Source organism: Acromyrmex echinatior, chromosome 18, assembly GCF_024713525.1.
Source record: "Acromyrmex echinatior isolate Ae372 chromosome 18, ASM2471352v2, whole genome shotgun sequence".
In the NCBI taxonomy this organism is placed as follows: domain Eukaryota; kingdom Metazoa; phylum Arthropoda; class Insecta; order Hymenoptera; family Formicidae; genus Acromyrmex; species Acromyrmex echinatior.
In genome coordinates this window covers 6782040-6794001 of record NC_141869.1, presented here as the reverse complement: position 1 = coordinate 6794001, position 11962 = coordinate 6782040, and the positions used below count along the sequence as shown (strand labels likewise).

The window sequence follows — 11962 nt, the reverse complement described above, 5'->3', positions numbered from 1 at the left end:
TCTCTGCCGTCGATATAATTTCGTTAAGTTCTTTTTCCAACACCGCATGTATTAAAACATAATGTCGTTTTCATTTCATATATAAGTGAGCGTAATAATTATTATCATAATATATTTAATACCTAACAATAAAATAAAACTCAGTGGAGTAGCATTGCTATATTAATATTTTGATTTAAAATTTTATTATAGAACTTTAAGTAATAAGTACATTTCTATACTTGCGCGGTGTTTAAATGATTCACAATTTATAATTGCTTATTATTTTACAAGTTCAATTTTTCTTTCATATAATTTTTTTCAGTAGCCTTCATTTATTTATTCTAATTAGTTTTTAATTTTTAGAAAAAATATAATTTCTAATGCGTATTCAAAACATTCTTTTATGTTTGAAATTCTACAGTACGTAATATAAACTATGTACTGAATACATGCTAACATCGCTAAAAGCGATTGCCGAATGCGTACAAATTTCTCTATCTCCATGAAGCGCATGGCCCCAAGTTCCGAAAAAGACTGAAACTTCTTGCGCGTAGCGTTTATATACCATATTCGGAAGCTAGCGCGAGCCAATAAGCATCCGCAGCGAGGCATCGCGCTCATTGGCTGGCGTGCGAGTGGTGGGGTTCGCCGTTTGACGGCTCATATAAATATCGCGTAATTCGCGATCTCGCGCTTTTGCGACTCGAGCAGGGGACGGGGTATGTCCTGTCATTTTAACGTTGGAAAAGTTCGCAACCCTGCTTTCGAATCGATTGTGACTTTTTCTGCATATTCTAATCTTTGCTGGCAAGTAATAACAGGATCTCTTAGAATATAAAACGACGAGAAACGGCATGAAGGATCGTTCATTGTTTCATCGGATTTCTTTACTAAGGTAATCAATAATTAACTTTAACCTTTACTTCTCGTAACAGTGTAAATATCGCGTATTGCAAATTCTAGAATAGCATACTGATTATTCGATTGAAAATATATTTCTCGCATACTCGTTCGATCGAAAATCAAAACGCGCAATGTCGCGTCGTGTCATCGCGTTTCGTGTCGCTTCTTACGCGTGAAGTTGACCGCACATGGAAAACGACGCCGCTTTCCCATTTCGATCGCATTCACATTTTATTCGCGAAATGCGACGGATAGGGGATGACACGGCGGAACGGACTGGCTCTCAGAGTGAAAGTGCGCGATCAAATATGGTAATTAAAACCTATATAATACCTGAATATATAACTTGAATGTATATTTTTATACGCGATATTTAACTATCGACTATAGATTTAGTAATCGCATATTAATAATCCATTCGAACACGTATTTTGTAAAACTTATTCGCCGAAAATATATCACTTGAATAATTCACAATGAGATTTTCGAATATCAATCTGCAATACGGAAATAATAATCATAAAAGACAAGCGTATATTATAATATTTTCGTATATTATAATATTTTCAAATATATCAAATATATCTCGAAAATTCATATAGACGGAAAATTCATGAATGCGATGCCAAGAATGAGAAGTGCATTACGCCGTAACGTTCGCGTCGATGTTGGTACGCCAAAGTTAACCGTGCAAAAACGAAGCTGTCTCGTCATCTTAATTACAACAACGATTCATTTACACATCTCGATCTGTAAATGAAACGCAAATATAATTAAGAGACGAGATCAAATGACATCGATCAAATGATAATTGAAATTTATATTAATCTTGTATTTGTTCTTTATTGCAACACTTAGTGTTCGCGCAATTACAGATTCAATATTCACTTACAAATTATAAGAGAAGGACGCGGATTGCCACCATGTCGCTCTTGGCGTGTGAAATTGATCACGCGAGAGACGAAATCATTTCGATACAGTAATTTATTTATGTTTTATTTGCAGAATGCGGCGAATACGAGATGGTCGGCTCGAAATGAATGGCGTAGCGACTTATTGAATTGGTAAGCAAAATTTATGTTAATTTTATATTGATAATTCGTTTAAGCACGTATTTAACAATACTTGTGCAGCCGAATAGTCTTTGATGCGTAAAGTCAACTGTCCAGAAATTTTTCACTATTTTTAGATGCATTCCAATGTTCAAATTTTATTTGTAAAATATTGCAAGTATTAAACATGACAAATTTTCTTTTTTTTTTTGCTGTTGCAACATGAATTATATATCATATATCATAATATTGACAATACGAACAAGATATGACCTGGTCACATAATATTTAGGGTGCGTTCCGCTTTCACTTTCATATGTTGTAAGCATGTTCAGCCTTATCTATCAAATATTAAATAGGACAAATGATACTTACAAGTATTGTACAAAACAGAGCACATCTTTAGTAATTATTTGCAACTACATTTAATTTTAACAAATGATTTATTTCAACTAGATACTGTACACACCTACATGTCACATCTACATGTGACAAAGTAAGCAATGGGAAGAGAAGAGAGACGGGAAGCAGGCTTGACAATTCTGTGAGGAGGAGGAGGAAAAGAAGGAGGAGGCTTAGGAAAAACAATGAGTTTTGATGGACCAAGTTTGCGGTAAATAAGCTTATTACTTACTTGAATAAAAAATAAATCATTTCTTCCCATTAGATTGTTTTATTTCGATGACTAAAAATAATAATTGAAGAAAAAGAATTAATCTAAAGTATTATGGAAATTTATTTTCATGAAGACAATTTTGAGAAAATGTATAATTATTTTTTCAATTTTTAGATATATAATTGAAAAATTCAATGTGTATAAAAATTATTTTTTGAATTATTAATTATTTTCAACATTATTTTAATTTGGATCTTGTGTTTGTATGTTACAGAACTATGTAGCCATGTAGTTGATAACTTCACTGCTGCGCATCAGTCGGTGAGTGACAAAGATTTTATCAGGTAACGAATTTATGAAAAATGTAGCATCCATCATTATATTAGAAATAAATATAATATTTTATAAATCCGTTACTTTAAAATGGATTGGCTATAAACAATTATGATACATATTTAATTTTGGATTTGTCTATTGTTATTTCTCAACTTGGTCTTGGTGTTATTGTGCTTGAGACTATTATGTTTATAGGAAAAAAATATTTCATATATAATTATATAAAATTATATAAAAAATTAACATATTTTATATATAATTATATAAATATAATACAATTATATATAATTATATAATTGTGTTATATTTATATAATTTTATATATATATATATATATATATATATATATTTTTTTTTTCCCGGGTATTCACATAAGTATACACATAAAAAAAAATGAAATAGAATTTAATGATGAATTAGTGTTATAAATATAGTATTAATAAAATCAAAGTAAGAGAACATAAATTAATTTTATTAAATTATAATATTATATGATTCACATATATTAGAAACGATTAAATTTTTTAATTCAAAAGAATATTCAACAAAATTTCCTTTATTGGCAATATAAATAAAAAAAATATTTATACAAAACTGCATTTCAATAAAAATAAGTTTGATAGATATAAAAAAATTATTGAAATAATTGATTTTTAAATTAAAATTGATGAAATAAATAATGAAGTAAAAAAGATAAATTTTCGTATAAACAAAATATGAATTTTAAAATACAAAAATTTCCACAAATATCTTTTAAAAAAATTGTATTATAGGATATTTTCATATTCAATATATATATATATATATATATATATATATAACAAAAATAAAGATTATATTTTGATATAGCAAACCTGTAATTAAACAAGTTACGCATTTATTTTCCTTAATCCCGTTTCCAAATATCCAAAATTAAATATGATATAAATTGGTGCAAAAAAAAACATGTTATGTATATTTTCAAAAATATCTTTTGAATGCAAATAAAAAAATTGTCTTTCTTTATAAAAAAAGTATAATAATGTTATACAACGACTGACTAATCTTATTTTACATATGTATATGTATATACATATATACACATACATATAAAATGCAATGCTATATATGACTATAAATAATTAATTCTTGAACACACAGCATCAATTTTAATAGTTTCTAACTTATTCATTTGATTGATTGATAAAATAAATTTAAAAGTAAAGCAAAATAATTGACATAAAATCCCATAAGTTACGTCGCGCAACATAAGAACTTTTCCAATTATATTAACGGTTCCATTAAAATTTGTCTATAAAAAAGACACTTTCATATAATGCATATTACAACTAGATATAAATGATATAACAATGATATAAATGTAATTGATAAGGAACTTATAAGTCACAATACAGAGTTTTTTCGCGCAGTAGTTATATTTAAATGTACATATATAAATAATAAGTTATTAGGTCATTTAAAAAGTATCCGCGGTTTTTTGTTCAATTTTTGAATGAAAAAACCGCGGATACTTTTTAAATGATCTAATATAAACGTTTCAGTCAAAACTGGGCCATTTTCAGTATATTAAAACGATAACAAGTATATAATGTATATATAATTTAAAATAATGATGGAGTGTCAATATGATGAAATTATTATTAGCGCAATGAGTACAAAGATTTTCACAGATTTATTTATGAAACATCTTAAAACAAATAGAATTATCTAGATGATGCTATAAATATAATCATAATACACTGGGTCTATGATGATTTAATTTTATTGCCATTCCTTTTTCATTGTATCTTTGCAGTCATTTCTATTTCATATAAATATTGTGCAAACACAAGAGTTCTAGGAATAATTTAAGATTATTGTAAAACTAATATAAACCGCTAAATTCTGAATTACATAATTAAGAAATTTTTTAAATAAAATAACTGCGTTAGAAATAACTTCATAATTATGTCGAGTTTACACACATTTTTCAAAAATTAGATAGAAAATGGAAACTTATTTTAATAACGTGTGTAATATGTTCATGGACAAAGTGATCGGTGTCATGGTAATACAGAGAGATTTTTATATAAATGTAAATAACTGTTATACTATTATGTTAAATATTATATAGAAATACTTACAAAGCAAGTCACAACAGCGTTTGCATATAGCGTGACATGAAGATAAAAATGTAAAAAAATACCTAGGTATATTACTTATCATAAAAAATTTATTAAATTTATTACATTTAGTTTAAATTAATATGTTTTAATGCCACATTTAATATGCATTCAAGATGAAATTGAAAAATGATAACCGAAATTAAATATAAAATTATAAAAAGCAATTCTAATACATACATCGTAAAACGTCGATTCACGTAATTTTTCAAGAATTATTCTTTTCTCCTTTCCCGTCACACATTTCTTTATTCACCTTCCTTCTAAAATAGCTCCACCATCTCGGATCTCTCAATATTTTATTTCTTTTATAAATTTTCTTTAATTTTTCATGTGTCATTTAACATCTCTATTGCAGTTTCCTCATGGCACATGCAATAAAATTTATTAAATTGAATAAATTTGAATTTTATTGAATAAACGGTGCGTTTTTTCCGAAACATTTCCGGGTTTTACATAAACGTTGTATAAATACGAGATACGGTCCGAGTAGCGTGATCATTGCAATTCATGTCCAATTCTTGCCACGTTTACCGGTCTGCTGAGCTTGATTCGTAAGACTAGCGTCTAGCAAGCCGATAAGCCGAATTAACCACGATTATTGCACGAGGGATGTGGGCAATACCGCCCCAGAAAGTAGGATTGCCTCACGTCGCGTCTATCAGCCGAGCGATTTACGCACTTGTTGTGACACAACTATTGTGGTTCGCAGAGTATCGTGGTTATGAAGGCCTCGTCGGCGTTAGACGCGCGTAAAACGTGATACGAGAATTCGGCCGTATTCGCAACGATCTCACTGTCGGTTCCACATCCGTTGCGTTGATCGTAGCCGTTGAATCGTCAGTTACATTGCGTGTCGTGCAATTCGAACTGTCGTTTGCACTTGTCATGAAGGATCTGCAACAAGAATATATAGTGATTCGCGAGACGTTGAAAAAATTTATCGAAAGGAAAATTGATGAAAGCGAAGTAAAGAATGATAATCAAAGGGAACCCTATAGGTGGAGCGTTATAAAAAAATCTCTTAGCTATGAATCGCGAAATTCAAATAGCAGACAGAGATCGTGGATAAAATGAAGATTTAGTATAATTTATATATCTTATAGATAAATGCAATTATTGAAGAAACGTGGTAATATTTTTGTAAAACATTTGTATAATATTTAAATATTATGTGGGAGAGAAATTAATTCAATATAAAATTTTGTTTTATATAAATTCGGATTTTTAAGGTTATTTTTGCTGATATCTAGTAATACATTGATGAAAGGAAAATCTGAAGAAAATATTTGTGGGGTCGGTCTCTCTCTCTCTCTCTCTCTCTCTCTCGTAATGACTTTTATTGAGATACGCAATTTCTAACGCTTCGTTGAAAATGAAGGATCCTTGATTAAATTCAACTTTTCATTCATGAGATCCGAATTCCGTATATCAATAATTTCAATATTGGTTGATGATTATTAATTTTTTTAAAGTTGTTGAATTATTAATGAGGAAATTTTTTACGAAAAAAAAAATAGGAGTTATTTGAATTAGAATATTTCTATCACGAATATCTGTTATCAATATTCGTCTTGGTCATTGTTATGGATCGGAAGTGGTAATTCGTTCATTTATTGACCTTGATCGTTTCTTATTTTTTTATGCTTTGATAATTACATTTGTGAGATTTAAAAAGCGATTTGGTGATTGAATTATTCTTTCTAAATTCTGTTATCAATAGTTTTATTAACGTCTTTTGTTCATGGTTGGTTCAATTACTACAAATTTAATATGTTATGTAACTGCAGACTACACACAGTAAATAATAGTATGTTTGAATATTCGTCATCAATATAATACGTTTAATGGTATACTTGATTGTGACTTATTTCTCCTTATCTTATAACTTCAAGCTATCTGTATTCTAGAGTATATTTTAATATACTGGAAATATGAATAACACCTTGGTTCACTGGTTTCATTCAACAGTTCTTTCTTGTTCATAATTATGATTTTACATGTAACTTATTTTAATTTATGTTAAAATTTAATTTATATTAAAAGTAATCTGAATATGAAATGAGAAATAGTAAAACATATTTATATCGGTAATCTTATAATTATATTAGGTGTTGGAATTAATTCGTACCGTTTTTAATGAAAGAATGTTATTTATTTCACATGAGCATTAAAAAATACATTAATGAAAGTACTTCCCATCACTTGTAAAACGCTACGAATTAATTCCAACACCTAATATATGTACGTTATTCGTAGCAGCACATAATTAATTATAATATCGTATGTTTAGTTTTTTCGGATTTCATGTCATTTATTTTGTTTTGTGTATTTTACTTGATATGCTTTGGAGGTGCTTATATATAAACATGCATTATATCTTCACTGTCGTCAAATTTTCTATTACTTTTTTATTTATCGATTTTTGATCATTAGAATATTATTAATATTATAAATTTCAATTTTACGCGAAATATGTAAAGTTTTTTGTTTAAGACGGCATCAATACACATATAATACGACAAAAGTTTTTTTAAACTTAAATAAAATTTTAAGTTTAAACAACGCGTGCCGTGCAGAAATATTCGATCAAAATTCTCATGCAAGTAATGAAATTTGTGAACATATCTTCAGTTTTGTACAATTTACGATTATTGTCAATATTCTTTTTAAATAATTTTTTATCAGTTTAAATTTTTCGGTACGATCTTCTCGCGTATATACTATACACGAATCAAACGTAATATTGTCTGTCGGCAATAATAATAACAGCAAGGAGATATTTTTGTCTTATCGATTTTTAATTGAAATGCGATCAATCTATGATCAGATGTGACGAAAGATAAGTCCAATCTGGCCTGAAGAAACAAGGTAAGTGATCAATTTTGATCACATGGAGTATAAGATAATGTACAAAATTATTATTTATTTATTTGTTTGATTTTCTCTATATTTTCCTCTATTTTCTCATATATACGAGACTGAAAAGATACAATTTATATTCTAATCGTGCGCGTATATTTGAAACTCTGACTCTTAGATTTATCGCTCGAGTAGATTTCAGCTATTTTGCTGGATTAACCAACAAATCGGTTCCCTTAGTAAGTCGCATATCGCGTCACGATTTTAATTCAAGATTTTTTTTTATTAAGTTGAAATATGCAGGTAGGTAGGTAAATGGAAAAAAATATGGGCAAGTAGGAATATAGACTGGAATACGGATAAGTAGGGATTCGGTCAGGTAGGAGTTTGATATGTCAATAATTTGAGTTGAAAAATAAAAAGAATCTATTATAGATACATACTTGAAAAGATTCTATTATAGATACACAAAATAATAATAACTTATATATAATAATTATAAATATATCAATATATTTATTATTATTGTATTAAATATTAAATTATTTATTATTATATAAAATATAATAATAATATATAATTGCATTTGTTATTATATTTTTAATAATAATAACAATTTAAAAATTATATTATTAATTTTAAATTAATTCTTAGAGACAAAATATTACATATTTTTGTAAATGTTATGTATTCTATTTGTAATTTATGTAATAATAATTGTATATATATTATTGTGTTATTTATATATAATAATATAATTGGAAATACTATATATTGTAATTGTAATTTATGTAATAATAGTTGCAAATAATGTTTATTATGTAATCGGATTAATTCGAATTAATAAGACAAAGATCGATGCGCATTTAAAATTTCGTTTTGGAAGGTTTAAAAATATTTTTGTTACCAAAAGATTGTTAATAAAAATTCGGGAAATACTTTATTTAAAATTCCGTATTAAAAGTTATAATTCATATGGCATGTATAATAATTAATTGAAGACAATGACGGTATGTGTATACAATTTTTGTTCACGAAATTAACATTCATGTCTTAGATATCACGATGTGATACAAGTAAATTTAATATATTTTTGCGAAGTCCCAAATTTTATATTAGAGCTTGTTATAGAATTTGCAAAACATCTTATTTTATTTCGATTTTATGAAAATAACGCAGTTTTTGCATTAACTTTTAATACGAAACATAATTTGAGAATTCGATTAATAAATATTTAATATTATATACTTCACGAGTTTCATCATAAAAACTCGTGAAGCATATAATATTAAATATTTATTAACTGAATTCTTAAATTATGTTTCGTATTAAATATGTTAATATTTTATCTTGCTTTTATGATGAAACTCGTGAAGTATATAATATTAAATATTTATTAATCGAATTCTTAAATTATGTTTCGTATTAAATCATTAAAAGTTAATGCAAAAACTGCATTATTTTCATGTTCATAAATACGATAATTGGGGCTTGATCGTGGCTGTTCCTAGCAAGTAATAGACATATAAATGTAATTCGTACCGATGAAGAGTAATGATTTTTAACGTAAAAAGTTATGCTTGCGTAGCATTCATTCGAGCCTATTTCGGTGCTTCATTGAATCTAGGAATTCTCGTTGGAGAGCTGAAATTAATCAATTAATTAATTAAGGGTTTTTTTGATATTCTCTGAAACCAATGACAATTCGACAATAAGTTAACGACTACGGCAATATAATTTTTTTAAGTTTAATCATGAAATCAATTAAATATAATATTCTGAGATAAGAATTTATTCGTCTTATTAAATGTTTTTTCATTAATTAACATTAATATTACAATAATAAGATTTTTACACATACATGAATGATGTGATCGTGTGAACGATGTGATTTTTATGAATCTTGAAGAATTTTACAACAGTTGCAAAGCTGCTTTTTCTTTAAAACGCAGCTAATATATAAATTTACTGAAAGTTAATATAGTTTACTAATAAATCTGTTCTGAAGGTGCAAAAAACCTTTCATATCCGAATACACTTATCAGTAAATATAGTTCCGTAATTCTCAATTGTAATTATTCACATAAGAAGAGAAATATATAACATTGTTTATTATAATAACATCCCAAATTAATATTTCAGCAAAAAATATCACGAGCGTTTAAATTATTAGGTGTTGGAATTAATTCGTAGCGTTTTACAAGTGATGGGAAGTACTTTCATTAATGTATTTTTTAATGCTCATGTGAAATAAATAACATTCTTTCATTAAAAAACGCTACGAATTAATTCCAACATCTAATAATATTTATTTTTATAATCATTGTTTATGCTTAACAGTTACAAAATTTTATTAATTTTTTTTCACTAATCCTGGGAAAAATATTTTTATATAATTAAATAAAATTATATAAAATTATATATAATTATATATATAAATGGACAGATTTTATATATATTAGGTGTTGGAATTAATTCGTAGCGTTTTACAAGTGATGGGAAGTACTTTCATTAATGTATTTTTTAATGCTCATGTGAAATAAATAACATTCTTTCATTAAAAACGCTACGAATTAATTCCAACACCTAATAATTATTATAATTTTATATATGATAATAATATTATATATGAGATAATTTTATATATATGTATATATAATATTATATTACAATACAATTGTATATAAAATATGTCTATTTATATAAAATTATATGTATTGTAATTTTATATAATTATATATAAAATATTTTCGTTTTCAGAATCATTTTTAGATACTTATAAAATTCAGTTAAAAAATATGTTAAAATAACAAGTCTGTATTTTTTAAATATTAAGTTGCTATCAAATTTTTTTTTTTTTTTGAGATAGAATTTGTAAATCGAGTTATCAATTTTTTATCGCCATGGTCTACGCATGTAGATTTAAATTTTTAATCACAAATACCTTTATTTGAAGGTGTATCTTCTTTGCAAAATGATTAAGTAAATTCCATTTGATCGGGATAGTTTGGAATGGGATTATAGAGTTAAGAATGTATTATATATATTTTGTAACAAAATAAAATACTATGAAAAAATTACAGATTCTTCTAAATTGTATGTGAAAGTAATATAAATTTGGCAGCGATTTAGAATTTGGAGAAAAATTATTTGAATAAGTAGACATGTGTTTTTAAAAACATGTTGTTAAAATTAAAAAAATTTTTATTTAATCTATAAAATATTGTTAAATAAGTATTGATCTTATTAAAATGTTTTATATGTATTATATATAACATTAATTTTTATATGGAAATTATAATTTTCCAATTCCAATCACTTTTTATAAAGGTTATATTATACGCACTTGATATATTAAAAAAAAAAAAATTATAAAAACATAATTCTAGATAAATATTTTTTTGGAACGTAATATTTTTTTTAACTTATACTCTTTTTAGTTTAATTGCTCAGTCAATATAATTATCTCATATAAAAATTGTTCTATATTGTAATAATTTATGATAATAACATAAATTTCGCATGTTTTATGGATCATACATAATTGTGAGTTGCATTAATGGTATCTAGTGTGCCATTATGCAGCGGTCAAATTCTATTGTAATAATTCTATTGTAAGTAATTAATTATTGAATATTGTTTAATCATTTCGTGCTCGCAAAACACGAGAATTGGCATTATGTATAACAAAGTAATTTTTGCGAAGACATAACGCACAGTATTATTCATTAATTCAATTGTCTGCATTTTTTGTTTCTTTCTTCTGTTTCTTTTTCTATGCAATGCATAGAAAACTGGAAATATTCTGTTGAATACAAAAGAATTGTAGATGATTTTTTAATCTGGTTAATATTTGCATCTCTTAATAAGTTTGAAACGTGAGAAGAGTATCACAATTCAAAGCAAAGTTAATTTATGATGAAATCCGTCGAAGTTGCATCCTTTCATCCTGTCCCAATTTACTGAATTTGCATTCGTTGTTGTCTAACAAGGGTAGACTCGTTATGTGAATTCAGGCAGGTATACAGGTCTGTGATATTATCGAAATA

At 26.4% G+C, this 11962-nt stretch overlaps 1 long non-coding RNA gene across 36 annotated transcripts in view; it reads left to right on the top strand.

The window, feature by feature from the left end:
* The first annotated feature begins 210 nt into the window (after positions 1-210).
* Positions 211-11962, top strand: part of LOC105144806 (uncharacterized) — a 450557-nt gene continuing 438805 nt past the window's right edge. For 10 of the 36 annotated variants that reach the window (XR_015548191.1, XR_015548195.1, XR_015548193.1 and 7 more), the window contains exons 1-4: positions 641-877; positions 1891-1949; positions 2394-2550; positions 2828-2874. This is a non-coding gene — a long non-coding RNA (uncharacterized LOC105144806). Of the gene's footprint in view, positions 878-1890; positions 1950-2393; positions 2551-2827; positions 2875-11962 lie in introns of all 36 variants that reach the window. The other 26 variants (XR_015548175.1, XR_015548174.1, XR_015548173.1 and 23 more) reach the window with 14 other exon arrangements.